Source organism: Pogona vitticeps, chromosome 3 (assembly GCF_051106095.1).
Source record: "Pogona vitticeps strain Pit_001003342236 chromosome 3, PviZW2.1, whole genome shotgun sequence".
NCBI classification, from domain to species: domain Eukaryota; kingdom Metazoa; phylum Chordata; class Lepidosauria; order Squamata; family Agamidae; genus Pogona; species Pogona vitticeps.
In genome coordinates this window covers 178,797,867-178,824,557 of record NC_135785.1, presented here as the reverse complement: position 1 = coordinate 178,824,557, position 26,691 = coordinate 178,797,867, and the positions used below count along the sequence as shown (strand labels likewise).

At 39.9% G+C, this 26,691-nt stretch overlaps 1 long non-coding RNA gene across 2 annotated transcripts in view; it reads left to right on the top strand.

Moving 5' to 3' along the window:
* The window catches only part of LOC140705435 (uncharacterized), a 186,299-nt gene extending 163,545 nt beyond the window's left edge, over positions 1-22,754 (top strand). For both annotated transcript variants that reach the window (XR_013543525.1, XR_013543524.1), the window contains 3 exons: positions 2,053-2,088; positions 6,356-6,532; positions 7,503-22,754. This is a non-coding gene — a long non-coding RNA (uncharacterized LOC140705435). The remainder of the gene's footprint in view (positions 1-2,052; positions 2,089-6,355; positions 6,533-7,502) is intronic.
* Positions 22,755-26,691: the final 3,937 nt, after the last annotated feature.

Sequence of the window (26,691 nt, the reverse complement as noted above, 5' to 3'; positions counted from 1 at the left end):
GGAATTAAGATTGCCGGAAGAAATATCAACAGCCTTAGATATGCAGATGATACCTCTCTGACAGCAGAAAGTGAGGAGGAATTAAAGAACCTCTTGATGAGGGTGAAAAAGGAAAGTGCAAAAAATGGTCTGAAGCTCAACATAAAAAAAACCCTAAGATCATGGCCACTGGCCCCATCACTTCATGGCAAATAGAAGGTGAAGATATGGAGGCAGTGACAAATTTTACTTTCTTGGGCCCCATGATCACTGCAGATGGTGACAGCAGCCACGAAATTAAAAGGGAGGAAAGCATCTTGGGAGGAAAGCAATGACAAACCTAGACAGCATTTTAAAAAGCAGAGACATCACCTTACTGACAAAGGTCCACATAGTCAAAGCTATTTTTTTCCTGCAGTGATGTATGTAAGCAAGAGCTGGACCATAAAGAAAGCTGACCGCTGAAGAATTGATGCTTTTGAATTGTAGTGCTGGAGGAGACTCTTGAGAGTCCCCTGGACTGCAAGGAGGACAAACATATCAATTCTGAAGGAAATCAACCCTGAGTGCTCACTGGAAGGACAGATCCTGAAGCTGAGGCTCCAATACTTTGGCCATCTCATGAGAAGAGAAGACTCCCTGGAATAGACCGTGATGTTGGGAAACTGTGAAGGCAAGAGGAGAAGGGTATGGCAGAGGACAAGATGGTTGGACAGTGTCAATCCAAGCTACCAATATGAATTTGACCCAACTCCAGGAGGCAGTGGAAGACAAGAGGGCCTGGTGTGACTAAGCAACAACAATGAATAGATTATTATGAGGAAAGAAACAGACAAAAATTGGCTTATGAAGAAAAATTGTCAAGAAAGCTAGGTTTCTTTGTCACCATTTGGCCTAACTGGACTATCTTGTGTACTTTCAAGCTGGATTATCAGCCGGGAAAGAGATTTTTTGCAAGGTGATGTTATTGCACAGTGACCTTGCTTCCGGAGTTGGCTGAAGAGCTGGCTGATTGTTTTGCAGTGACTTCTGGCATACAGCTTTTCAAAACTCATTTTTAAAGCATAATGTACCTTTTCAAGGCCATTTTAAAAATCCTTCCTTAATTAGCACTCTATATATTCAAAATTTCACATCTTGACAAACTCACTAGCTTATTTCAGAAATGTTTTGATGTATGTTGTGTTTAATCAGTATCTGTATCCAAAAGAAACCAGGAGAGAGGTGAGGAGGGGACTTGGGAGAGATCTGGTAGGCACATCCATTTGAGCCCATTATGCTATTCAGAAAAAGAAAGGAGGTGAAGCTCCAGCATTACAACTCATGAACTTTCTAGTTGCATCAGTCCTGGAAGCAGCAGATCAATGCTTAGAAGATTGTCTATTTCCAGAATCACTGTACAGGGGAAAAGTCAGGGAAGGCATGCAGTAATAAGGCAAAATATATTAAGCAGTTCAGACATGCAGAAACCTGTTAGATATGGTTGCTGTTCAGGTTTCACTGGCTCTCCGCATTGGAGTCTGGAGCATTAGCCAGGTCAAGATCTTCACAGTGGTGGTTATGACAGAGGTATGTTTTAAAACAAACTTATCACAAAATTGGAGTAGGACAGCGTCCACAAGGCCATGCTGCTGTCGATTTTCAGTCATCCTGTAGTAATTTATTATTTCTAACAGATTGTGTAAGGTGCTGTGTATTGATTGGATCAGGCTAGAGAGAGCAATGACTGTGAGCCAGTTTTGCTGAGGTCAGCATATTACAGAGTTCTACATCGTATTTTATGTAATTTTTAATGATGCATCAGCAAGACCTAGATTCCTTAACAATGCCTCCAAAACTTCAGCATTATTATGTTGCCTAAAGATCACAGTATGTTGTCTAGGAACTAGTAGGATTTATGGTTAAAAGATTTTACCTGTCAGTATAGTGCAGAATTGTATGTTGCCCACCACATGTGGACAAATATTTTTGAGATATCGTATACAAAATTTTATGGTGAAATGAATCATGAAAGCGGGATGAAGAGGAAGTATCATCAAAGTTAATCATGGTCTTATCTTTATTTATCTGTAGGTTGAAGAAAAGTAGAGAAGATAAGGTCAACAGCAGGTACACATGCACAGCTGTTATAAGAGTTTGATGGGCTGCAACCTGTACATCAGGGGCCAGGAACTTTATTTTTATTCTCTCTCTCTCTCTCTGTGTTTGTGTGTGTGTGTGTGCGTGCGTGCGTGCGCATGTGCGCATGCGCGTCTGTGTGTGAAGAGCTTGAATTCCAATTTGGAAAGGGTCTTAACAGTTCCATTCCATTTCTAAGGAACTGCCTGCTACTGTATAGGCCCAACAGGCAGGGTCACAACAGGGTATGCTGACCAGATTAATTCTTAATTAGTTCTTAATTCATGCTGCAAGAACTTCTCAGGTAGCCAGCAAAGCTCCACTCCATGAAACAGCTGCCCACACTGCAAACCATAGATCATTTCCATGTCACATCTTGCCAGATTATAAATGTGCTCTTATCTCTGAGCACCAGTGGGGAATCCTACAAAGCAGAAAGGCCTAAGACCCTTCATCCACGTAATAACACCAACCCACCCCCAAAAGGCTAAATTAAGCCATATAGAACAAATGGGAGAAAACTGGAGAAATGAGGGGAACATATTATTTTTATTATTTTTGGGATCCCCTTGTTTCCTGTCTAATTCCCCCCCAATATCCATGTTCACAAAACACTATTGATTAAGAATGTGCACTAGCACCAAAATTTGGATTCAGCATATGGATTTGGAAATTGCAGTCCTTTGGATTCAGGATTTGGAATTCTAAAAATTCAAAATGCTGATATCTGGAGCAATCAGTAGGAATACTGTGTAGTCCAGGACCTTTGCCAGCTGCTTCAGGATGCTTAGATCTGCAGTAGGCTTTCAGATATCACACTGACTCTTTCTGATGCAATCCTTATTCTTTTCTGGCTTGTCAGCTCTTTGGGTGAGAAATGCTTTCTTCACCATTTTTTAAACCTTTTTCTCTGAATGTCTTGGCTGGATTTCACTAAGGTGTCACTGGAATATGTCTGAGGTTCACTCAGATCTGTCCCACCTTGAACCAGAGGCTTCTCTGACATTTCCCTGGAATGTGCATGCACACGCATGGGCACACCCACACCCATACCTTGCACCGCAGCTCTTTCATAGTAACAATTTTGAACAAGGCAGCTGGGTGACTCATAATAGCAGTTTTAGGGATTTTTCCTCTCCCCTTCCTACTTCTGTCAGTAAAAGCTGTTTCAGTGGGTGCACATAGCATACCTGCAGCCCTCCCAAGGTATTTGTTCTACCACATCCATGTTTCATACTGCCTCCAGACTGTACCCGAAGAACACTATTTGATGCAGCTAAAGCAGAACATTAACCATTCTAATGAAGATAGATAGATAGATAGATAGATAGATAGATAGATAGATAGATAGATAGATAGATAGATAGATAGATAGATAGATAGATAGATAGATAGATAGATAGATAGATAGATAGATGATAGATAGATAGATAGATAGATAGATAGATAGATAGATAGATAGATAGATAGATAGATAGATAGATAGATAGATAGATAGATAGATAGATAGATAGATAGATAGATAGATAGATAGATAGATAGATAGATAGATAGATAGATATCAATCTCTCCCCTGCTCTCTCACACAAGATTTATTAAACAAATGTCAGTCTATATAACAAAATATTATTCCCCTGCCTAATATACCCCAAAGGAGCCTAAATCTAATATAATATTTCCCTGGTGATTCAGAAGGTATATTAATCTATGAATTTACTAATCCTATATCTTATTCCTAACTATATTAAGTAAACAATATAATAATGAGATGAAAAGAATGTCAATATAAGTTGAGGGTTTAGAAAAGGACACAGAGAAAGCTACTGCAGTGCAGGCTTGTACCAAAGCATATCCTAACAGCAAATGCTTAGGGGATTTATAAGCAGCTATACCCATCTTTCAATTGGAAAGAACCAATGGAAAAATACCTTCTGCTGTCTGTCCCTACTTCAAGATTTCATTGGTGCAGACAGATTTCATTAACAGGTTTTGCTCTCACCCAGTTCCCCCTCCCTTGGGAAACCCATGGCAACCCCAATCATGAGATACTGAGATATCTGCCCACCACTGCCTTTGACGCTGGAGCACCTTTCAATTTCATTTCTCAAGAAATCACTCCAGGATGCCAGAGAAATAATTTTCACTTTCACTTCTTTCTCTAGCAAGCAGAAACCTAGTCTTTGTTTTGTAATCTATAGGTGAAAAGAGGACTCCAAATATTGGGAATTATTATTACAGATTTGGAACTATCAAATTTTGATTTGGATATATTCTGAACAGTGGGACATGGTGGCTAAACCACAGAAGCCTTTGTGTGCTGCAGGATCAGAAGACCAACAGTCGTAAGATCGAATCCATGCGACAGAGTGAGCTCCCGTCACTTTGTCCCAGCTCCTTGCCAACCCAGCAGTTCGAAAGCATGTAAATGCAAGTAGATAAATAGGTACCACCTTGGTGGGAAGGTAAATAGTGTTCCACATATAGCCGCACTGGCCACGTGACAATGGAAACTGTCTTCGGACAAACTCTGGCTCTACGGCTTGGAAACAGGGATGAGCACCACCTCCTAGAGACGAACACGACTGACTAAAATGTCAAGGGAACCTTTACCGTTAATATATTCTGAACTAACCAAATATGGCATTATTCAGTGAATTCAAAATATTTCTGGATCCAAATGCACATCCTTACTATTAATTCATGCTCTAATATAACAAAGAGAGATCAGCAGTACAAAATATGTGGCATCAAAAAGAGTCTCCAAGTTTTTAATGAATTTAAAGCTTAGTGCTTATAGAAGAGAATGATAAGTCAGCTGAATTTTACAGTCTTTGTTGGGACAATGAAATTTGAACTTTTGCTGTGTGCACTTTTTAACAGAGTGATATTTTATGAATCTTCCTCTATTGGGATGTATCAAACTAGATATTTATGTGCAAATCCGTTAGTTTTGTTCTTCAGCTTCTGGAAACATCTTACTGGGACCTCTGCCAACTGTTTCAAGATGCTTGGATCTGCAATAGGCTTTCTGATATCACACTGGCTCTTAGTTACCCCTGAAGAGGAATCAAGTGATCTATAGTCATAAGTTGCAAACAGCCATTTAATAAGAGAGCACAGTTGCTGCCAAATTTCATGTAAAAGAAAATCTGAAGTGAATTTAGAGAATGCTCCACAAACCATGAGCCAAATAGCAGCAGGAAAAGATGCAGATTGCAATAATTATTTTAAAAAGTTTGACAAGCTGTCTCTATGTACCAGATTTTGAAAATGGAAATAAAATCCAGTTGAATAATGGGTTTTTATGGAAAATTGCTTATTGCACTTTGGTAATTCTTGTCACATATTCTGAGGCGGAGATGACAAGACTCCTGTTCCATAAATTCTTAATGAAAAGTAAGCTCCAGAGGCATACATCTGAAAGGATAGCAAATACATGGTGCAAATATTAGTCACATTACAAACACATGGCTTCCCAACATGCTTCCTGTGTAGCCATATAACTTGTTCACATGAACAGAATAACCATAAAAGTGGTTGGTCGTATGATAAGTTGAAGGTCGTTTTAGTCCAAACTTGTGAAGAAAAGCCTGATTACATATCCATTGATTCGCCATTGTATAACTGGGGCTTTTTCACGTCTGTTCGGCTGGAACAATAAGAGCGCTCAAGTTAATAGAAACGGAATTAATATTCACCTCAAGTCCACTTTGTATTCCAAACCAGAGTGATTTAGAGGGGCTGTGACTGTGTGGAAATTCAGAATTCATGTGCCATATTTTCACTTTCCAATTAGGAGGACAAGCTGGCCAAAACAATGCTCTGCTAGGAAGGCTGCCAAGTTGAAACGTATCAGTGCGCTCAACACGTCAATCTTACAGCTGTGTTCCACAGATATCCTCCTGACACCAAGTAACACCATACTTTACATTTTAATAAGAGGTGACTTTAATGCATAGCAGCAGCATGGTGATGAGGAAAGTGCCTCGTAGAAGCAGTCCAGGAACATGAATACCTATACAGAGGATTGCCCATCATGGCAAGGAGTATATTGCAATATCCTTGGCATAAAATGAACTGCAAAGGTCCTTTGTCTGTCTGGCAAAGAAAATGTGATCTTTTGTCTTCACTTTACAAGTGCTGCATTGCCGGGAGCCGATCAGGGTGAAAGAAAGAATTGAATGAAACTGGTGTTCTAGCTAATTGCCAACAATTAAACACTGGGGAATGGCAGTAGTTCAGTGGTGAACTCTTCCAGGGTACCATCCAGCTATGGACTCACTGTTGGAATTTCCGGCAAACCAGATTTACTTCGGAATTCCAGAAACTAATACCTGTGGTTACTATAGAAATGTCACCAAATTGCATGCTTCTTTATTAGTTAACTCGGGAACGGTGTGCTCTGCACCAAAAATATGCCTTCCTTTAGAAAACGGTATGATATTAAACTAGGGATATTGTTAACATTGTGCTGACTGCTTAAAATGCAAAGCTATTATTTCAGGACATGATAAAAACATATGGAAATCTCCACTTTAATCCATACAAGATTTTCAAAATGATATAGAACATAACTGACAGAATTATCTGAGAAGATTATATTGATCTGTGCAGGTAGGTTTTCTCCAGCTCATGAATGAGTATATGTACATAAGGAATGTGGAATCTATCTACTTATCTTCAATTTATCATAACACTTCATTGGAATCTGTATCAGAATCCCTCTATAGAGGTGTGAAAATAACATAGTATTTTTCTGATTCTTTTTTCCCCACAACACAAACTATAGGAAGCTTGTATTTATTGTTATCACTTTTATCATCTTCAGCATTCAAAGTTAAATGCAAGTCTTCCTACAAATAACAGCTATACGTACCAGTGCAACTAGTCTCTAGAGTCTAGGATGATCTAGTATGAGGCACCTGGTCCTCGAAAGCACACACAAGAAACAATTCATCATCATTAAAATCCAGAAAACATCAAAAGAATTAAACAGTCAATCCTTGGCTTTTAAAATTTGGGTTTCTGCTGCAAAGTGACAAGGCATAATAATGGCTAAAGAGGTGCAGGATTATTTTGGGTTTTGTTACATTAGGTCAAGTTGCCTCCGACTTATGGTGACCATAGGAATGAGACATCTTCATTAAAGCTTTATAGGTTATTGCCCACACATTGAATTCAGCCCGGAAATGGATCGGCAGGCAGTGGCTGTGTTGCAGGGTATTCCGAAAGAAAGAAATTCCTTGTCCATCACTATCAGCATTATAATTTGTGGTGTCTGTTTCTCACAGTTGAGGTACTTAATCTTCTTCATAACTGAGCAAACAATGGTATCATTAGTGCTAACTAATCCTGATTATTGATTCATATATAAAGATACATGTTTTTGTTTTTAAACTCCATAGGAAGCTGCCTCACGCTGAGTCATATTGTTGGTCCATTTACCTAATATCATCAGCTCTTGAATAGCGGTGGCCTACCAGACCAGATACTTGCCTTGCCTGGAAATTGTGGTACTGTGAGGCCCTCTTCCATTGAAGCATTAATGGAGCCCAACTCTTTCTGGCTTCTCAAATCTGACAAACTCCTTCATTCTAGAGCAGCATTTTTTTTAAAAAAAAATGTGGGCAAAATGATAATGTATGCACAACTTGTAATAGTAATGTATGCACAACCTGTAATGGTTAATATTCTACAGAATAGCAGCATAGCACAAAGAAGTGGCAACACAAGTTATAACGGAATTGCATGCTTATTTATAAAGTGACTATATAAGTAGAGTTAAAAAAGCACACACCATTTTCCATGGTTTTGTCTCCTGCACAAACCCTCGCTCACCCCAGACAGATCAGATTCGCTCACCTGTAATTTATTCTTTCAAAATAATTTCCCTTGAATCTGTCTCAGAAGTTATGTTAGTTTTTCTCTTTATTATTATTATTATCATTATTGGATCATATAGACTTCAATCTTCTACCTTGTATTGATCTGTTCTCTTGTCCTAGTTATGTTATTTGTCTTGCTGGCTAAACTATAATAAATAAGATTCTCATAAATATCATTTTCTCCTGAACAGTTGAAGATTAATTGAAAACAATTGTTACATAAGAAGGTTTATTAACAATGATTCTGGTACTTCTTGAAGGAGCTAACTCCAGGATCTTCATACTTCCTTCATGACAGTTTTGGCTATAGAGGCATGCAAACTCAACAGTACATGTATACATGTCAAGAGCCTTTGTCGTACCTTCCAAGACATGCACAGAGAAAGCAGTATCACACTTCTCATTTTGCCTCTGTCTGGACACTTCAAGGGAGGTAAAAGGTGTCTCTGTGCATAGATCTAGATGTCTCTTTTACATCTGGAGCTGAGTGATAAGACAATGGGATCAATGCCATCGGGTTTGTTAGACTTTATTCTATGCTGAGAGGTTGCAGCTGTTTGGTACAATTTTATCTGCCATGGATCCATCCTGTATAGAATACTGGGAACTCTGGTGAGGTACTTTGAATTTTCTGCCATAATACTCCTTTGCTATAATTCAGGGGAGTTTAGTAGAGTTCTCTAGCAGAGAACTGCAAATCCAGGATTCTGTAGGATTAAGCTATGGTGGTTAAAGTCATATCATACTGCTATGACTGTGCAGTACAGGTGCATTCTAAATGTGACTGAAGGTGTGAAAGGGGCTAATGCAAAAATGAGCTAAGATTACTGAGATTAAGTTACATTGTGCCACAACAGAATTCTGTGTCACAACCTCAATTCTTGCTTCTCTCCAGTTACTTCATACAGACACCGTGAAGGAAGGGATGCATGGTTATTAATTTTCACTGTAGCTCTTTCTTTCATGATTATATCAGGCTGAGGATGCTGCCTTATCACTAACTGGCTGAAATCTTGCTGGGCATGTTCTGCTTGGGCAACAGAAGGACATCATTGTTACCAACAGATTCCCAATGGTTAAAGACTTCCTTTTTTCCAGTTCCACGGTACACAGGGGTTTTACTTATTGTATGTTTGTTCATTTAGTCGTTTAGTCGTGTCCGACTCTTCATGACCCCATGAACCAGAGCACGCCAGGCCCTCCTATCCTCCACTGCCTCCCATAGTTGTGTCAATTTCATGTTGGTTGCTTCGCAGACACTGTCCAGCCATCTCATCCTCTGTCGTCCCCTTCTCCTCTTGCCGTCACACTTTCCTAACTTCAAGGTCTTTTGCAGGGAGTCTTCTCTTCTCATGAGATGGCCAAAGTATTGGAGCCTCAGCTTCAGGATCTGTCCTTCCAGTGAGTACTCAGGGTTGATTGTAGGTACCCTGAAATAAAAATATTCAGCAACTACCTACTGTTTCCACTTATGTCATGTGTGCTGCATAGAGCTGTGCAGCAGGATTTACGCTATTTCTCCTGGTTCACAAGTATGATGTACCAATTCTTCTCTCTAACCTTCAACAGTATCCCATGGTGTTTCCACAAGAACAGAAATGAAGAAAACAAGAATCCCGTTTTTTTTTCTTCTAGACTAAAAAAATGGGGTGGAAGGGAAGATTCCACAATTTTCATCCAACTGAAGAAATTAACAGGAAAGGTACATGTCTAGGCAACCGATAGACAAACAGCAGGAGTGTGTGCATGCCATCTGCTTCAGTTTGGTCCAAACTGTTTGCCTCACAAATAGCAACTGATTGCTCCAAGCAGATTGGTAGCCTGTCTGCTTCAATTTGTATCAGAACATTTGAAAGTATTTGTATGTATTTGTATGGGTCCAAATATTGAACAATGGGGAATCATAGAATCATAGGATAATGGAGTTGAAAAGAAATTATAAGGCCATGAAATCCAGTCCCCTTCTCAATGCAGGAATCCAAATCAAAGTATATCTGACAGGTGACTGTCTAATTTTCTCTTGAATGCTTCTAGTGTTGGAGCACTCACCACTTTCCAAAGTAATTGATTCTGTTATTGTACTGCTCTAACAGTTAGGAATATTTTCTTGACATTCGACCAAAATCTATCTTCCTGTAACTCAAGCCCATTATTACATGTCTTGCACTCCAGGATGATTGAGAAGAGAACCTGCCCCTTCAGTAATCTTAGGTCATTCCAATTAAGTGATGGAAAGTGAAACTCCAGCATTCAGCCCTTCTTCCTAACCAACTGTAAACCATGTAAAAACATTCAGCTTTACTCAACAAACACATTTGTTGAAAAGGAAGGGAATGCCCTGGTTAGTAGCGTTACAACACTTTCAGTTGCAATACTTGATGGCTGCTTTGTATGTCATGTTTGCCATCCAAACAGTCTGAAACACAGTCACATTCAGTGAAAAAAGAAAAAGCTAATGTGCTGCAGAAGTTAAAGCCAGCAGCTGCCATTCAAATATATATGAGACAATTCAAATATATCTGAGACAAATATATACCTGTATATACAGATTGATACTCTTTCCTCACCCTGCCAAGGCATGAAATCACCACAGATCATAGAATAACAGAAGTACAGTGGGGTCTTGACTTAAGAACGGCTCGAGTTAAGAACATTTTGACTTAAGAACCACTCTCATAGGAAAATATTGACTTGACTTACATACTTAGATTTGAGTTAAGAACTGAAAAAACCCACGTGGGAGGCAGGGAAAGTGCAAAATTTGAACTTTCAGTTAACTGTTGGCCAGTGAAAAGGGTGCCTGTCTGCTTCCTCACTCCTCCCAGCGTTTAGAGAGTGGATTGGGAGACAGTCTTCAGACTGCCTGGTACTGCCTGGACTGTATTTTCCCTGCCTTCCCTGAACCTTTCTTGACCTAAGAAAAAAAGAAACAAAATATCCCCCTCTAGTGGTCGAAGGCAGAATAGCAGCTTCCCATTAGTTTCTATGGACGGAAAAGAGCAGATACGGATCAAATGGTTTTCAATGCATTCCTATGGGAAATGCAGATTTGACCTGAGAACTTTTTGACTTGAGAACCGCCTTCCAATACGGATTAAGTTCTCAAGTCAAGACCCCACTGTAATCTGGTTGATCTGAGTTCCTCCCAGGGGTTCCCAGGAAAGCTGGAGATTTTCATTGCTGCTTGAGCTGTCATTCTCCTTTTGCTTTGGTCCTCCTTATTCTGTTAATGTATTACCTTCATTGTTTGAGTGAGACTCAGTGGTGCCAAGTGGTTCTTAACACACACACACACACAGCAATTTTTTTAAAAAACTGAAACACTGAAACAATATTCAGTGCTACTTTCTTTCAGTTGAGCACACAAACTGACAAATGCCCCTGCTTTTCTTAAAATTCTGAATAATTTCTGAACCCAAAGCACATCCCTAATAACCAGCTTTGAAAATTATGGGAACAAAGGTTTTAGTCAAGTTAAAGCAATTAACTTTAAGAACAGGTGTATAACATCCTGTAGGCATTATAAGCGAAGATCTGAAGAGAACATTTGCATGATAGAAGCACTGCTGGTTCATTCTTTCTCATTTCTTAGTAAATTATGCACATATATTCCCTCCCCCCACAACAGAACAAACAGTGAGTGTGCTTGTCTTTGGTCATCTAAGGTAAGATCAGTATATAAGAATATAACAAGGTGGCCACAATCAAACCACTTAATGAACCTTTTATGCCACTGGCCAAATTTAGGTTGCATTATATATTGGAATGTGCTAGGAGCAAGACAAAGTGATTATAAAGGAATATTTTAGAATGCAGAGCATGAGGACCTGTGTATGCTGCTGGAACAAATTATAACGATTCTCAGTTTAGGTTATTAGATCTGAATATAAATGTACCATTAATTCTGTCATTTGGAAGTCAGCAGCCCAAAGTAAGAACTACTAAATGACGGCAGTTGCAGCAGTGAGAGCCATATTTGATTGACTGAAGCCAAAGCAACAGGCAAATGCTTATCTACTGTCCAAGTGCCATCTCTGGTAAAAGGATGGGAGCTCTCCTGTAAAACACTGACATTTTGTCGTGGTTTTAAACCCGGCAATGTGTTGGGAGAGCAGCAGCTCTTATTTTTTACTCCTCCTACAATTCAAACGAAAGACTGGATCATGCCAACATGTGCTTCCCTTCTCCATCTGCTGAGTCTGAATCTTACAAAATCCAGACAGGAGCTTGTTCCCATGCTCTGATTTTTTTTGTTTGTTTGGTTTTTTTTGGTTGTTGTTGCTTGGTACCGCTCTGCAAGATGGCATTGCAACCTGTTTGAAATCATTACAGAAGGACTATTCAAGTAAACCAAAAGATGAATTCCTACTGATATCGCAGACTTTGTTGCACAAACACTCCCTCCAGTGACAAGGCTGAGCCCAAGTAAATGTACATGAAGACATGAGCCATGCTGAAAGGACATTCAGGACAAGGAGGAAGTAAATAAATCCATTTGTTCACTCAAGAAGATCAGCTCGGCCATGTGCTATGAAAGAGAGAGAGAGAGAGAGAGAGAGAGAGAGAGAGAGAGAGATGAAGAAATCTGGCACTGGTAATGGTGCGGCTAAAAACTCTTGTAAATAAATAAATAAAATCATCTAATCTCACTGCCTTATCATATTTGGGAACCTATATATTTCTTAACAACGGCCAGTCTGTAACACAATCCTGAGCACTAAACTAACACATGCCCTCCAGCCACATCTCCTGAAGAAAAGTGCATTAATTTTTTGTTTGGTTTTTTTTTGCATATTGCTTTACCAGTACTTTGTTTCTCAGTACTGGTAAGGCAATATGCAAACAAACAAACAAACAAAAAATGTATGCACTTTTCGTCAGGACTACACAACTCCGGGAGGCAGTGGAAGATAGGAGGGCCTGGTGTGCTCTGCTCCATGGGGTCACAAAGAGTAGGACACGACTAAACAACGACAACGTTGCCAGTACTATGTAAGCTTACATTTTAAGAAACTATTATGTAACACTATACATGAATGTTTATTGGAAAAATTGACAGATTAGATACTGTGGTGTCTAATTCTGCACTCTGTGACATAAATGCGACTAAAAAGCTACCTTTGGGCCTGTTCGCACATCCAGAATAAACCAGCAGAGGGGCTGCTTTCTTATGGGAATCCAAATCTTTTGTGTGTGTGTGTCCTCATTGCCACTGCCACTGCCTCAGATTCCCACTGCCACTGCTGCTGCTGCTTTTGTCCCCATCTCCACCATCTTGATTGGGTGGGTCCACTCAGCAGGACTGGGGGGAGACAGAGAGAGCAGAAAGGGAGGGGAGGAGGAAGAGAAGGAAAGGGGTGCAAAAGGAAATTAGGGGCGGGTGAGAGGGGACTGAGGGGTGGGTGGGTCAAGCGAGGGGGTAAACAGTTGGGCCTGCAGGTGAGTGAGGGGGCAACTGAATGGGCGAAGGAGAGATTGGGCAGGGTGGTGAGCAATCATGGGGCAGAAGAGTGATCGGGTCGGTGGGCAAATGAGCAAGGGTGTGACTGGGCAGTCAAAGAGGCAACTGAAGGGATGAGTGATCCAGGAGGCAGAGAAGACTGAGCACAACTAGGGAAAGGAGTAATCGGGTAGGCAAAGGGGCAATCAACCAGGGAGGGGGTGAGCAATTGGGTGGGTGCTGCTTTTTTTGACAAGCACAGTGTTTTTATTATTTAAAAAACACTGCTGGCATAGGGCTGTATCAAATCACAGGAATTTTTAAAAAAGGATTCACATATGCACATTCGATTCCAATAAATTGATTTCACGTCTACCCCAAACAAATGGACCTCTGGTAGAGGGGCAGAAAAACTGATTCCACTGGCACCTCATGTGTACACTAAAATCTGAATTGTTCCATTCTCAGTGGGATCAAGTGCTATGCATATTATAGTGTAGTTCCCAGGATTATTTTGCTCTTTATTCTGTAGTGTTAGTGAAAGATAAAGCACCTTAACAATTACTTTGGAACCTAACTTTTCAAGATAGAAGCTGCTTTTTCAAGTTACCATCTAGCAGCTTTAAATTTAAAGAGTCTTGATGAGTTGTCTAGTCCCGTCTAGTTGCCTGCTTTCTCAAGCCAGAATCCTATCAACAACATTTACTTGGAAGAAAATTCCAATACATAAAATAAGGCTGTTAGTATTCAGGGCTATCTTCATCCAATCCCCTACTTGGAAGAGAGTAACACAATTACAAGTCCTACTCCCTTGTTGTTTAGTCATTAAGTCATGTCCAACTCTTCGTGACCCCATGGACCAGAGCACACCAGGCCCTTCTGTCTTCCACTGCCTCCCAGAGTTTGGTCAAATTCATATTGGTTGCTTTGATGACACTGTCCAACTATCTCGTCCTCTGTTGTCTCCTCCTCTTGCCTTCACAATTTCCCAACATCAGGGTCTTTTCCAGGGAGTCTTCTCTGGAAAAGACCCATCTCTCTTCTCAAGAGATGGCCAAAGTATTGGAGCCTCAGCTTCAGGATCTGTCCTTCCAGTGAGCACTCAGGGTTGATTTCCTTCAGTATGGATAGATTTGTTCTCCTCGTAGTCCAGGGGACTATCAAGAGTCTCATCAAGCACCACAATTCAAAATCATCAATTCTTTGGAGGTCAGCTTTCTTTATGGTCCAGCTCTCACTTCCATACATCGCTACTGGAAAAAACCATAGCTTTGACTATGCAGACGTTTGTCGGCGAGGTGATGTCTCTGCTTTTTAAGATGCTGTCTAGGTTTGTCATTGCTTTCCTCCCAAGAAGCTTTCCTCCCTTTTAATTTCATGGCTGCTGTCACCAACTGCAGTGATCATGGAGCACAAGAAGGTAAAATCTGTCACTGCCTCCATATTTTCCCCTTCCATTTGCCTGGAGGTGAAGGGACCAGTAGCCATGATCCTACTCTCTAATGGAGGCAAAACTTACTGCTTGGAAAAATAATGGCATTTTACTGTACTGATGCCTAAGTGTCATTGCCAATATTTGTTTAAAATTACACAGCTAAATTAGCTTGCTAAATGAATTGGTGTAATTTACCTGCCTTATAAAACATGCTTCATAAATCACATGCTTCCAACACAAAGATGCTCAGAGCAAAACACTATATTAATGATCATTAGATGATTTTTGCTGATTGCAATTCCTGAAGACCATGCATTATATGAAAGGTTACTCATCAATGGACAATGCACTATATATCTGCAGTTTGGTTTATTGAGGATTTCATAGGATAAAGTAATTTTTTGTTAATAATTTTAAATTACACTTTCTGAATTTGGGGAAAACAAGCAGTGTGTTTTGATTTGGTCCAAATTATTTATCTTACAAATCATAAGCAATTTGCTTCAAGCCATTTTGTAGCCTATTCTCTTTGACATCTATCTGAACATTTCAGACTACTTGTACACATTTGTATTTGTCCAAATAGTGGGGGGACAATTAAAATGGGGAGAAATAGAGGGTTCTGACCTGGGATAGATAGTGAAACTCAGCAGTATCAAAGCTCTCACTAGTTTGCTTTGTTTTTTTTTTTCCTTCTTTCACCCCATGTCAGTCAATAGTTGTAATTCAGACCAGCCATTCTCAACCTTTTAAATTATTATTTTATTTTTATTTTTATTTAGTCAGGGGCATAAGCACAATATGAAAGAAATTAAAACCAAATCAAGATTGTAAATTATACATAATGAACCTAGTAAAATGGTATGTGAGGAATTATTTCCACTCTGTGATCCCCTTGGAATGTCGGGACACCCCAGGAGAACCATTGAGGATGGCTGATTTAGACAACTGTTAGATCGTATTTCTAATGCCACACTTCAAGTCCATCTAGATAGCATAGGGAACTCAATCTATTGCATTGAAAAACTCTGCAGCTGCCTGCATAGAAATAAAGGGTCTGAATAGACTACAAAAAGCCATTTAACTCATTTCCACACAGCTGGATTAATACCTGCCTAAAATTTTTTGAGATTAGGAAAAACATTCAGAAATTCCTCAAGAAAAACATGGAGAAATGGAAAACTGTCTTAATGGCCCATGGTAAAGAAACTGGGGACGTTAGCATTAAAAGAAGAATATTTCAGGAGGATTCATTGTCACCACTGCTGTTTAACATCTCACTAATTCTCATGTTAATAATCTTAAATAAAACTGGATTGGGTTACCATATTTCAGAACAAGCAGGAAAAATCAATCATTTGTTTTATAGATGAATGACCTGAAACTATATACAAAAAGTTCCACTGAGATAAAATCACTGCTAAACACAGTGCAAATATTTAGTGAAGATATCCAAATGAAATTTGGAATTGACAAATGTGCAGCTCTGCCTATACACCATGAATCCAAACTAGATGGAATAGAGTTAAAAAAATGGCAATATTATAAAATCACTCTCAAGTGATGAAAATTATAAATACCTTGGAATACTAGAAGCAGAGAACATCATGCACATAAAAGTTAAAGAACTGACAGAAAGGAAATATATCAAAAGACTGTGGAGAATCTTAAAATCAAAATTAAATGGGGGAAATATAATCAAAGCCAAAAAACACATGGGCAGTACCAGTAATTAGATACCCGGGGGAATAATTTATTGAACTCAAAATGAATTAGAAGAATCGGATGGATCTTTTAAAGCTCTACCTTGGAAATTACTATATTGGGCCAAAGTGAACTTATTGGAACCACCTCCAGGGACTTGGAATCACAGTTTTGGCCATGCAGAATTGCGGGAACTAGGCCACCAGGATATGGATACAAACACTGAACTGGATTGTGATATTTGGGGCTTTTGAACCTCAGTCCAGGCCTATTTGGCCAAAGTAGATCTTTTGAAATTGCCCTGGGAGCTGGAAGTGCTTATGTTTGATTAGCCGGCATAAACCTGTGGGAATTAGGCCATCAGGCCACGGATATAACCATTGCACTGTACCTTGGCACCTTGAGGGTTTAAATTTTGGTTCAGGCCTATTTAGCTAAAGCAGACTCTTGGAACTGATTCAGGAGATTTGGAATATCTGTTTAGCTGGCATCAATTTGCCAGGGATCAATTAGGACACAGATACAGTCATCGAACTGGACTGCAAGTTGGCCTAAGCTCTTGGGCAGCTGGAACAGAATGGCACAACAAGGACAATTTTGGGATGAAACAAAATCTACTCTTCAAACAATACTAGAAATAGTGAGATCCCAATACCAAGAGATGAAATTATTCAATGAACATCTGAAGAATTATAGTCAACAAGCGATAGGGAATAACAAAGAAGGAAACGAGAGTGTGCCGGATGATCTATGCCAATCAAAAGAGGAGCTGGAGGAAATTAATGGGGAAAACCTAAGAGAAACAATGTCAATATTGGACCAGAGGAAAGTATTAAGAGAAGTCAAGGGGAAAAAAATAGCAAAGTTAATTTAAAAAAGCCTGGAAGATCTATTGAAGATAGACCAAGTGTATAAAGATCTAGGGGAGATAAATCAGATGCACAAACGGTTTCAGAGGGCATGAAAGATGGCAGAATGCTTAGAGAGACAGAAACACAGAGTGAAAAAAGAGAAATAAGAGAGGGAATTACTTAGAAAGATGGAAAATAAGAAGGTGTCCCTTAAGGTTGAAAAACATGTGTATATTTAACTTTGGGAATTATAAAGGGGCATATCCTTTATATTAAAAAGGAGAATTAAATTGAAAGAAGGGAGCCCTAACCAGGGTAAAGATGTAATATGAGGTTTTTTGTTTTAGGTAAATTAAACTAGATAGAAAGCCGGGGCATGGATCTGGAACCATTTTTATTAAGAATGTTATTAGGAAATCTTGAGAATATTATATACTATGAAAGTAATATTAGTAGTCATATTATATACTAAAATATGTATATGAATGGTTTGAATGTTTGAAAGATGTCTGGAATTTGGAGGGACAATTGGGAAGACACTGAGATGAAAAAAAACAAATAATTGTAAAAAACAAATAATTGTAAGCAAACCATGTAACATGATGTTTGACAAGCACAAACCAATGTAGATAGAGTGATAAACTAATAAAATGTTTTTAAAAAAGAAAGAAACTAAAAGATTGATTTTTGCTGCACAAGAACAAGCACTCCAAACGAACATGATGAAAGCTAAGATCCAAGGAGTGTTAACAGCAAATGTAAACTCTGCCAAGAAAAAGATGAAACTGTGTCACACCTCATCTGCGAATGTCCAAAGATTGCACAGATTACAACATTAGACATGATAGAGTGGCAAAGTTAGTGAACTGGTCATTATGCAAAAAAATATAACTTGCCAGCCTCCAAAAACCTATGGGGACAACAGGTAGAGAAGGTGTCAGAAAATGAGGAAGCCAAGATCTTGTGGGATTTCCAGATCTAAATGGACAGACACCTTGAACATAACACACCAGACATAGTAGCAATAGAACGAAGAAATGTCCAAATCATTGACATTGCAATTCCAGGGGATGCCAGAGTTGAAAATAAAGAATTGGAAAAACTAACAAGGTATAGAGATCTGGCAATTGAAACATCTGTCCTCTGGAAGAAACACAGTTCAGTGGTCCCTGTAGTCATTGGGGCTTTGGAAAAATATCAGGAAATTTCACACAGTTCTATGAGCAGTTGCAGACCTCAGAAATCATTAGGAACAGCGTGCCCACTGTGTTGATATTTAACAGATACTTAGATTTTCAGTTAAAATTGGTATCTGTTATATACGGTAATACCAGTCAATGTTTTTATAATTTTATTGTGCCTTGAGTTTTATAATAATAATAATAATAATAATAATAATAATAATAATAATAATAATAATAATAATAATAATAATAATAATAATAATAATAATAATGATGATGATGATGATGATGATGATGATGATGATGATGATGATGATGATGATGGTGATGGTGGTGCTGGTGCTGGTGCTGCTGGTGCTGCTGGTGCTGCTGGTGCTGCTGGTGCTGCTGGTGGTGGTGAAGAAGAAGAAGAAGAAGAAGAAGAAAAAGAAGAAGAAGAAGAAGAAGAAGAAGAAGAAGAAGAAGAAGAAGAAGAAGAAGAAGAAGAAGAAGAAGAAGAAGAAGAAGAAGTGCCATTAAGTCAATTGTATCTTATGGTACAATAGGGAATCAAACTCTCTACCTTTTGCTCCACAACCAGACACCTATCTCACTGAGCTATTCAGCCACCTCAGAATTTACTAACATGCAATTCCTCTTGTATTTTTAACTGGAGTGAAGGAAAATACCAATTTTCTTCCCCACTCTTCACCAAAACTGCTAACAGTTATAGATGGATGCCTCTTCCCCCACATGACTCTTTCTTTCTTATAACATACTTACCATTGGTATAGGCAGATGCAACATGCCATGTTGACATGGTTAGAGGTAGTTGTTCCATAGGAAAAGATATTTCTATTCCACTACTCTTTGGTGGTTTGCTGTGCCACACTGTAGCAAGGCTGTGCTCCTGTGCCATAAGGCAGAGTGATGCACTCTGCTGGGCATACCTCTGTGCTAGAAGAGAGACCTGTGTGTTCCAGAACCCAGTCTACCGACTTTACAATAGCCTGCTGCCTTTTGTGTGTGTTGGTGGATGTTGGACCAGCACCAGTACCAACATAATATTCAACTGCTGGTCTAATTGGCTTCTGCAGGTTGAATAGATCCCATTTGATTTTTTGTTTTTTTGCCTTAGCCAACAAAATATCTTTGGTCAGTCTTGCACAATGTCTGCCATCACTCAGGGGCTACTGAAGCAAACGGTACAAGAATCTCCTTCTTCTTAGATAGAAAGTTTGGGTTTTGTGGCTCTGTGTGAAATGGTATCTCTACATGAAATAGCTTTTGCAAAATATTCCGCTGTCTAGATTACCGAGACTGGAATCCAAAACATAATTCTTTGAAAGCAGGACTTAATATGTTCCACATGTCTATAATTTTCAATACCGAACAATGACATATTATTTCCATTGTTCTTCTTCCAATCAGAACATTTGTACTGAACAATGGCAATGGAGCACATTGATAACATTCAGCAGCTATCATTAGCTTTTCATTAGAAGGAAAAATCATTGTAGGAGATCTCTCTCTCTCTCTGTCTCTCTCCACTTCTTCCTGTAATGTTTAGTTCTTAAGTATACTAGTTTGGCAAAAATATTATTTTTTCCGATCTTTTATCAATTCAATTATGAAATGAGTTTGATAAAAAGTTTATGAATCCTGCCCAAAGGTATCACTTTAAGGTTAGTTCTTCAAACACATCTAGCATATCTAAATCCTTCTGACATTTTGTACCATAACATGCAGTATACGACAAGACCTTTGAATGAGATACAACGATATATCTTTGAACTCTGTCTAGGTTTTTACATGAGTGTGAGGTAATTAACTATTAAACATTGCAAACAGTGCCTTTTAAAGCAGCTAGAAATTGAAAAGCAGAAACAAAACTGTTGAAGAGTTGGAAGTCCTAAACCTCACTGAAAAACTGGGCCTATACAAACAGGCTGCCATCTTAAGTATACTGGAGTTGCTTGTACATGAAAATCAGAATTGCAATGCAAGATGTATGCCTACAGAACAAAAAGAAAAGAAAAAAGAAAAGCAAACTCTTGTGGAACTTTTAGGACTAATGTATGGCTGTGGTAATGTAGCTCCAAAAGGGCAGCTCATCCCTGATCTGTGTACCCTTTATTCAGGCCAAGTAGGTCAAGGATCTTCTGCACATAGTTATTGCCATCTATATCTCACAGAACCAGCTATGAAGCAATTATACCAATAAATGAGGTCAATGTTTCCTAAGAATACGGTATAAAAATTACTGAATTAAACAAATGCGGAAAACTGTGTTGGAAAGAGAAGTCTTGTTTGCTAAGAAGTCTTAGAAGCTGGTTTGGATGCAACACAACACCATTGTTTAGAGGTTCCACATTCAAAGTCAAAAGAGTCATGAGGAAACCCAACCTCCAATAAGAGAGGAAAAACAAGAAGAAATTAACTGATCTATGATGTGTGCTAGGTCTGAATAAAGATATGCAATTTGCACATTTACATTTTATTACACCATTGGAGGATTTTTTAAAAAAAACAAATTTTACTTCTGCATACTACAGGGCTTCCCAGCTCTGCTGGAAGCACCGTGTGTGTGTGTGTGTGTGTGTGTGTGTGTGTGTGTGTGTGTGTGTGTGTGAGTGAGTGAGTGTGTGCTTTGCCACAACTATTTTGCTTCTAAACAGTGCCTGGAATGTTGTAAAATTATTTCAAAAATAATTCATTATCTTACTCTTATGTTTAAAGAAAAAATGACACAATTCAAGCACATTACTTTGAGTATTTTAATTTTTTAAAAAGTCACAATGCAAAAAGGATGTGAAAAAAGGACGTGCTTAAGTTTTAGCAATTACACTCCAAAGCAAAGTGAGGGCATTTGTTCATTCCCAAACCAATCCAAAGCAGCACTAAATTTGAGGCTTGGCTGACCAAAGCACGAAATATTGCTTTGATACTGCAGAACTTTAAAAAGGCCCCCTTGCCCCTGTCAAAGCACTTACTGGGAAAATAAATGTAATCCTGTAAGAGAAGAATCAGAATGCTCCAAAACAACTCCAGTGCAAATGAAGAGCTCAACCTCTCCTGGAAACCCCAGTCAAGGGGTTTGAAAGGGGACTCCTCATCCCTGTGATTGACAGCTATTATAAAGAATAACAAGAAACTGGTGTTTGTATCACTTTGATTCTCAGAAGGAAGAATGAATGTGTCCTGAAGAATATTGTCTTTGCTTTTAGACACCACTAACCCCACTCTCTGTTGCTAGCTTTTATTTTCATTTTTCACTGTGCCTGCTGGTATTCCAGACAGGATGGGTGGCAAATGTAATAAACTAACTAACAGTCAGGTACTCTACCCACTGGAGCAGCAAAGCTACAAATGTGTGTTTTTCCTTCTCCCTTCAACAGTATTTTTGTCATTGAGTAAACTGAGTCAATTTGAGTGAATTACATGACTCAGAGAGCAATGGGGAGGGAAGGAAACTAGTGAGATTTCTGCCTGTGCATTAGAGGTCAGGTAAGGTCAACTCCCTTTAGCTTTTGCAAATGTTGTTCATTTGCCCCCCCCCTCATTATTTGGACAAATAATATGTGGTAATACCTTGATACATTTGGATGCAAATATCATTGGGCAGTTTACAAATTTGCTCCAAGTGTAATGGTTGTGATTTGCAAGATAAATAATTCAGATGAAGTTGAAGCAGATGCTGCTTGCATACCACTCATGTAAAATCATACCCATATGTTCCCTATTTTAGGTATAATGGGCAAACGTTGCTTATTATAGCTAAGCAATAACAATGTTACAAGAACTTGCATTGCTGAATATTTCAGTGGCTTAGGTCTCTGACTGTGGAGCCAGAGGTTGGGAGCTCAATTCCCCACTGTGCCTCCTTGAAAGGGGTTGGACTCAATGATCCATAGGGTCCCTTCCAGTTCTGCAATTCAAAGGTTACCATTATTGTTTCACAAAAAAGAACTTTTTCTTTATGGAGTATTCCTTCGGGTAATGCTGGCTCGATGCTTTACTCTTGGCCAGTGGTCAGGAGAAGAACTTGTTTGGGTAGTCTTGGACAAGCTACAAAGTCCCAGGGTACCCCCAGAAGAAGGAAATGGTGAACATATTCTGAGTACTCTATATGTAGAAAGCCATGTGCATGCACACACACACACCAGCAAAAGAAAGAAAGACTTTAACCAGGGGCAAACTGCAGCTGACATACTGTAACTCTCAGTGAGTTGTGCAATAGGATTTTGGCCATTACTATCTCCAAGGTCTGGTTCAAAACCAATCAATATACCACTATCTGACTGGTTATTAGAGTAAATGTTATCAAGCTTCCTTCTCAGAATGTTCCAAAAATGATGTTACTATGTTAATGCTCCTTCATGGATTGCTGCCTTGTCGTGGCGAAGGGGCTTGAGTAACTCAGAGAAGCTATGGGCTATGCCGTGCAGGGACACCCAAGACGGACAGGACATAGTGGAGAGTTCCGACTAAACGCAATCCACCTGGAGTAGGAAATGGCAAGCCACTCCAGTATCTTTGCCAAGAATGCCCCATGATCAGAAACAAAAGGCTAAAAGATATGACGCTGGAAGATGGGCCCCTCAGGTCGGAAGGCGTCCAACATGCTACTGAGGAAGAGTGGAGGACAAGTACAAGTAGCTCCAGAGCTAATGAAGTGGTTGGGCCAAAGCCGAAAGGACGCTCAGCTGTGGACGTGCCTGGAAGTGAAAGGAAAATCCAATGCTGCAAAGAAAAATACTGCATAGGAACCTGGAATGTAAGATCTATGAACGTTGGGAAGCTGGAGGTGGTCAAACAGGAGATGGCAAGAATAAACATCGACATCCTGGGCATCAGTGAACTAAAATGGACAGGAATGGGCGAATTCAGCTCAGATGATTATCATATCTACTATTGTGGGCAAGAATCCCGTAGAAGGAATGGAGTAGCCCTCATAGTCAACAAAAGAGTGGGAAAAGCTGTAATGGGATACAATCTCAAAAATGATAGAATGATGTCAATACGAATCCAAGGCAGACCATTCAACATCACAATAATCCAAGTTTATGCACCAACCAGCATTGCTGAGGAGACTGAAATTGAACAATTCTATGAAGATTTACAACACCTTCTAGAACTGACACCAAAGAAAGATGTTCTTCTCATTCTAGGGGACTGGAATGCTAAAGTAGGGAGCCAAGAGATAAAAGGAACAACAGGGAAGTTTGGCCTTGGAGTTCAGAACGAAGCAGGACAAAGGCTAATAGAGTTCTGTCAAGAGAATAAGCTGGTCATCACAAACACTCTTTTCCAACAACACAAGAGGCGACTCTATACATGGAAATCACCAGATGGGCAATATCGAAATCAGATTGATTATATTCTCTGCAGCCAAAGATGGAGAAGCTCTATACAGTCAGCAAAAACAAGACCTGGAGCTGACTGCGGTTCTGATCATCAGCTTCTCATAGCAAAATTCAAGCTTAGACTGAAGAGATTAGGAAAAACCACTGGGCCACTCAGGTATAATCTAAACCAAATCCCTTATGAATACACAGTGGAAGTAAAGAACAGATTTAAGGAACTAGATTTGGTGGACAGAGTGCCTGAAGAACTTTGGATAGAGGCTCGTAACATTGTCCAGGAGGCAGCAACGAAAACCATCCCAAAGAAAAGGAAATGCAAGAAAGCAAAGTGGCTGTCCACCGAGGCCTTAGAAATAGCAGAGAGGAGAAGGGAAGCAAAATGCAAGGGAGATAGGGAAAGTTACAGTAACTTCAATGCAGACTTCCAAAGAATAGCAAGGAGAGACAAGAGGGCCTTCTTAAATGAACAATGCAAAGAAATAGAGGAAGATAACAGAAAAGGAAAGACCAGAGATCTGTTCAGGAAAATTGGACATATTAGAGGAACATTTTGCGCAAAGATGAACATGATAAAAGACAAAAATGGAAGGGACCTAACAGAAGCAGAAGACGTCAAGAAGAGGTGGCAAGAATACACAGAGGAATTATATCAGAAAGATTTGGATATCCCGGACAACCCAGACAATGTAGTTGCTGACCTTGAGCCAGACATCCTGGAGAGCGAAGTCAAGTGGGCCTTAGAAAGCCTGGCTAACAACAAGGCCAGTGGAGGTGATGGCATTCCAGTTGAACTATTTAAAATCTTGAAAGATGATGCTGTTAAGGTGCTACATTCAATATGCCAGCAAGTTTGGAAAACTCAACAGTGGCCAGAGGATTGGAAAAGATCAGTCTACATCCCAATCCCAAAGAAAGGCAGTGCCAAAGAATGCTCCAACTACCGTACAATTGCACTCATTTCGCATGCTAGCAAGGTTATGCTCAAAATCCTACAAGGTAGGCTTCAGCAGTATGTGGACCGAGAACTCCCAGAAGTACAAGCTGGATTCCGAAGAGGCAGAGGAACTCGAGACCAAATTGCTAACTTGCGCTGGATTATGGAGAAAGCCAGAGAGTTCCAGAAAAATATCTACTTCTGCTTCATTGACTATGCGAAAGCCTTTGACTGTGTGGACCACAGCAAACTATGGCAAGTTCTTAAAGAAATGGGAGTGCCTGACCACTTTATCTGTCTCCTGAGAAACCTATATGTGGGACAGGAGGCAACAGTTAGAACTGGTCATGGAACAACTGAGTGGTTCAAAATTGGGAAAGGAGTACGGCAAGGCTGTATATTGTCCCCCAGCTTATTTAACTTATATGCAGAATACATCATGCGGAAGGCTGGACTGGAAGAAACCCAAGCCGGAATTAAGATTGCCGGAAGAAATATCAACAACCTCTGATATGCAGATGATACCACTCTGATGGCAGAAAGTGAGGAGGAATTAAAGAACCTTGTAATGAGAGTGAAAGAGGAGAGTGCAAAAAACGGTCTGAAACTCAACATCAAAAAAACTAAGATCATGGCCACTGGTCCCATCACCTCCTGGGAAATAGAAGGGGAAGATATGGAGGCAGTGTCAAATTTTATCTTCCTGGGCTCCATGATCACTGCAGATGGAGACAGCAGCCCTGAAATTAAAAGGCGCCTTCTTCTTGGGAGGAAAGCGATGACAAATCTTGACAGCATCTTGAAAAGCAGAGACATCACCTTGCCAACAAAAGTCCGAATAGTCAAAGCTATGGTTTTTCCTGTCGTGATGTATGGAAGTGAGAGCTGGACCATAAAGAAAGCAGACCGCCGAAGAATTGATGCCTTTGAATTGTGGTGCTGGAGGAGACTCTTGAGAATCCCCTGGACTGCAAGGAGAACAAACCTATCAGTTCTAAAGGAAATCAACCCTGAATGCTCACTTGAAGGACAGATCCTGAAGCTGAGGCTCCAGTACTTTGGCCATCTCATGAGAAGAAAAGAGTCCTTGGAAAAAACCCTGATGTTAGGAAGGTGTGATGGCAAGAGGAGAAGGGGACGACCGAGGATGAGATGGCTGGACAGTGTCTGCGAAGCAACCAACATGAACCTGACACAACTCCGGGAGGCAGTAGAAGACAGGAGGGCCTGGCGTGCTCTGGTCCATGGGGTCACGAAGAGTCGGACACGACTAAACGACTAAACACACATGTTAATGCAGCTTAGCATGTCACTCTTAGAACATGTTGGGGTGGAAGCATTATGATATTAACAGCTGCACTCTATTTCTGCTGCCATGGCTTCCAAACTGCTAAAAGAATATCCACTCCGCCAAGTCGCTCTCCTGCCGTGGCAGGGACGCGTTGCCCTCCTGCTTGGAAAGCAGCATCACACAGGTGACGCTTCCTTCGGAGGGGAGGGAAAACAGAGTTTTCAAACGGCTCCATTTCCCCAATTCAGTCTCTTTTGCAGGTTGAGCCAGCAATCCCTCCCACCTACCCTTAATTTAAGAGTGAGACTAGCTGGCTTCCTCTGGAGCCACATGGGAATTTTCAACCCAGATCCTAATTGGCCAAAGGTTGAGGGTGTGTTTTCGCCCATCCCATTCTTAACAACAAGGTGTGGCATTATAAATATGCATATAAATAGAGTTTCGTTAATGTCATTTCCAGTCACAGCCTCGGGTAGTGTGAGGAAAAAAGTAGGGGTGAGTTCATGTTGGCACAGGGTTGCCAAA